Below are 5,000 nucleotides of genomic sequence, written 5' to 3'. Positions count from 1 at the left end.
ACCTGTGAGTCGAGTACATGATAGTAAACCAATTTAAATAGTATGCTGAAGGAAAAATGAAGCCATGAAGGAACATACTCTGTATAGATCTGTGGAATAATTCAGAAATTACAGTTCAGGATACAACAGTAGATAGGAAATTATGGCAGCAAAAATGAATCAATTATGTAGGAAACCTGTTTCATGGAAAGAGGGTCTCCTTTGTAAGGTTTCTGGAGTGGCAGCAAATTACAGACAGATATGGCTTACAAGAATGAGGATGTCTTCATTATGAACAATCGAGAATGGCAAGTGTACTAAGGTTAAGAAGGAATGGGGTCAAGGGTTGGGAAAAAGGTTGAGAAGAACAAAGGAATGTATCAAAAGGTGAAGGGAAACAACTTAAAACATGCATGCATGGCATACTTTTTGAAGGGTGAACTATACATAAATACAAGAAGGAGATAGAGAAACTGAGATGGATAGTCAAAGTGGAGGTAACACCCTCTCAACTGACTTGGGATGAGTGCTTGAAAAGAATATTGAGGCTAAAAGTGTGGATAAAGAAGTAAGCCAGAGATGTGGAAGCAAAGAAGCATGTGAATTCACATGTTTTAGGAATGCAAGCAAGTTAGATAAAGTTGGGGGGCCTGTATAGTGGACTGGCAAAAGATGTTTGACAAATAAATGCCTAGTACATGATAATTCCATCTCTAAGAGATTTGGGGAAAAGCACGGATGGAAGGAATCAGAGGAAATTCCAATACTATTCTTAGGTAGATGGATACGAAGCTTAATAGAAAAAGTGTGGAAGAATGATCTTGAACAAAAGGGGAAAAATGTAATAAATGATAAAAGTATATAATAAGGTGCGTTGGGTGCGAGAATATGGGGCAGAAAAAGAGAGGATCAAGGGACGATGGCACAAGGGAGGATATATAATAATGTGAGAGTATAAGAAATTAATTCACAACACTTTAGGATGAAAGGGGGGAGGCAGTGGTATTGTTTGAATTTTAAATAAGTATGAACATATCATATTGTAGTATATTGTACATAGAATGGTAAGTAATGTCCAAGCTGCATTGCTTCAAATATAATGATGTGTGTTGAAAAATACTGTGTTGAAATGTTTAAGATATAACACTTTAATAAAACATTTATGGAAAACATAATTATCTTGCATGAGGGCTAGTGACTTCAAAATGATCTGTAGAAACCAGAATGTCTTTAGAGATCACACATAGTGGGGCACAGTTAAAAAAGAATAAAATTAAACAATTACATTTCCATTTCTCCTGCCAACATCTACAGCAACTCACCAAGCATTATAACATTCCTTTTATTTTCATTCAAGCCACCTTAGGCAGCAGACACCTGACACAGCCTGAGCCAATCAGAAATGGCTGCTAAGTGCTTTGCCTAGCAGCCGAACCAACTCCCATTCAAACAATGTTTTATCTCCCAAAATGGCAGGAGGACCATTAATAATGTGTAATCACTTTACTCACTTTCTTAGGAAGAAAGGACAAATGCTCAGCTGTTTAGAAAACAAGCTAACTGAATAAAATGACTTTGTTAACAGAAATCAGAAGTTTGGAGAAGTCTAATATTTATTTTTCTGTTCTAGTTTTCTAAACTAACATTATAAAATGTGAAAGCATGTGAATCAGGAGCTGTACCTAATCACATTTTTGTTTGCTTTTCCCAGCTACTGCATCCAAAAAGGAAGAGAAAATGACATCTCGATGACCTTCCTGGACATCTGGATACCTTCAGGTGGTAAAAATGAAATTCAGTCATTTCCCTACTGTTCAGTGCTCATACTGCTAAAAAGCCAACACAAGGTTCTGAAGGTCTCTGAGTTTACATTAAACTTGCTTACTTAGAGTCTCATGAACAAGACAAACAAGCTAACAAACTTGTGAAATAAGAGAAAGCTGTACTAAAGAAAGCAAGCTCCGCTGTTTTTTTCTTATTTTCTCATGATAGCTGTCTGTGAAAACAATCAATACAGTAATTTACTTTCTTCTCAAGAGTATACTGAACACAAGATTATGTTATGCTGGGATGCTATGTGACTGTTTTTAGAGTCACCAAAATATTTCTTTCATTCATTTTCTCATACTCAGTGTATTCTGCTTAGAGTGAAAGGGGAGCCAGGCACTGCCCTGGGAGCAGTGGATATAAGATAGAGAGCCAGTCCATTAACAAACATACTCAGGCAAAGACATGCAAACACACACACACACACACACACACACACACATTCATATATACATGTACACATGCACAATTGAGGAGCACAGGTTTTCCTATCAGGTAGCAACTTGTAACACAGTCACTCACAATTTGCCCTTGATGACAAGTGCCCTAAATAGTACTAGCCTGATATTACATAGCCCTACCACACCCCTAACTCTGAGCCTAAAACTTCACTCCCCCAAACATAAAGTCTTTGATTTCTCCCTAAATCTAAATTCTTGATAACTTCCTAAACCTAAAAACTCTACTCCCCCTGCCTAAGCCTGAACTTTCTAATCACTCACTAATCCTAAAACTCTTCTCTTGCTCACTAACCCTAAACTCCCCCATTGTCTCTGACTCTAAACCTCCCTCCTGATCACTGTTTGGAAGCTTAAAATACCCTTCCACTCCCACCCACCCCGATGGCTGCTACACTTAACCTTTCTCCAACTTGAGTAATGTGCTCTGATGAGATGCATCAGCTCCACTTTCTACAGTCCCCACATAGCTGATGGACGTTTTGCCCCAACTCATTGAGTTTGAGCATGAAAGGCAGCCTGTGTGAGCTACAAGATGCTCAAGTCTCTGGCTGAGAGTCTTCAGATGCCTGAGACTATGGCATTGTAGCAGACTCCTTTGGGTGTGGAAGAATACAAAAGAAATCCTGGTAAAAACCCATGTGGACACCAAGGGAGTGGGATAGTCAATGTGCAAACACAAACTAGAAGACATCACAGCTGAGAACTGAACTGTAGAATTAAGAGTTGTGAGAAAACAATAATAACTAACACAAATAATGTCTTTTATAAAAATAATTCTGATGCTGTATTGCTTAGAACACCTTTATTACCCTTTGCATTCAGATAGAAGGACACTTTGTTAAGCATCTTTGTGTTGTTAAGTTATAACTTCACACTATAGCATAACACTAACTACCCAAGAACAATATCCAAGGCATTGTCACAGCTTTAAAAGCAGTGACTCAGTAGTTTAGTTTGTTAAATGCTCTGCATGCAGTGCATTTCACCTATGAACCTATATAGAAAGTCCACCCCGGGGATCACTTCAGTGGCTTTACTTGGTAGTGGCACTGGGAACTAATGTTGGGTGGCACATTGCCAGGCACATCCATGGGCTAGGCTTGTAAAGGTCCAAGGCCATTAGCCTAGTACACTCCTATGAACCTATGAACCTAATACATTTTGCTTTCTCTCTCTCTCTCTCTCTCTCTCTCACACACACACACACACACACACACACACACACACACACACACACACAAACACACACACACGCACACAAACACAATACAAAATATACCAGAGTGAAGTTCTCAACAATTGTAAAGCCATTCATTCATCAAAATAACACGTTATTTGAGCCTGCTGTGTGTATGGATGCACTACAGCTTTCAAAGCTGTGAAATATTTTGCAAATCTACACTTTTTTCATTTTTTTAATCTGATAGTACATAGTGCAGATGAAGCTTCATTTACTACCATTTCAATTTTAGACTCCAAATGAAGCTAATTACTGAGTCTCATTAGCTTTATGAATTATTCCAGTTATTTTATAAAATGACATGTATCAAGCTTTCAGAACTAGAAGGAGTTAAACTATTTACAGGGTGTAACAAATTGAAAATATGAATTTAAAGAACTATCAATGTACAAAATGTATAAAAGTACTAGAAAGAAAACTTGAGCGTAACAGTGTAGTGCTGACCTTTTCAACTAGAAGTCTAAAATTTTCAAACAAGATATTTTCATTGAAATAATCTTATAATAATTCTGTAAAAGCAGACTACAATGTACTGCTTGGCTTTAAGAGATTGTATAATTTCTAAATACAAACACTTGCACTATGCTAACTTATCACATGGAAGTGGAAGTAAAAAGGATATGTAATGAGATCAGGATATGAATCTTATTTTATGAAAAATTACGCTAACATGTTTATCTCTCTCATTAAACTGAGACATTCAGATATCAGAGGTATGTATGATGGTTGCCGCTGTGTAGTTATGGCCTTTTTAGCAGCCAAAACCATCAAATAAAGAATAGCATGTTGTCTTTGTAAGTCTGGTAAATACCTGTATAATACTAAACAAGGCCTCTTGATTTCTGTAGATGAAAGGCATTGTTTTGTTCTCTTCCAGAACTAACACTGGAATTGTTGTAATAAAGAACAGTGCAGAAAGTTATGCTCCCATGATGGAAAATATTGTGGCAAGCTGCCTCTATGATATACAGGATTATAGATTGTGCAGATTATATAAAGAGCTTATATGGTGTCAGGAACAAGTGATGCATACATTTACATGCAAAAAATTCAGAGAGGTAGTTGCTTTCTTCAGGAGTCTAAGAATTTGTAAAATAAATTTATTTCAGTCATCTATACTTATACTCATTGGGGACTTATCTTTCTACTCCTGTAATACGTTATAATATAGTTAAGTTAATGTAGCCATTTGTGTTGAATATGGCTGCTATAAGGTGATGGGAAAGCTCATGTTCTATCAGATTAAGGAGCAACTGTGGCATGTAAGAACAGAACTGCCTAGCAATTAGCTGTGTATTTGATGTGGACAGAATCACAGAGCACAGCTGGAAGTGTATGTGATGATTATGGGGGAGGGGTATCTAGCTTTGAATTCCTCGGATAAGTGTTCCTAGCTGTGGAAAAGTTCATGTGTATGGTATATGGGAGAAGAAGAGTTGCAAGCATTCCTGTGGGATCTAATTTCTGCGTAATCACATAGACTGAGATAGATA

Source organism: Protopterus annectens, chromosome 9.part0, assembly GCF_019279795.1.
Source record: "Protopterus annectens isolate FY-2018-M chromosome 9.part0, PAN1.0, whole genome shotgun sequence".
NCBI classification, from domain to species: domain Eukaryota; kingdom Metazoa; phylum Chordata; order Ceratodontiformes; family Protopteridae; genus Protopterus; species Protopterus annectens.
The sequence above is the reverse complement of the archived record's forward strand: the minus strand, read 5'-3'. Positions refer to the sequence as shown.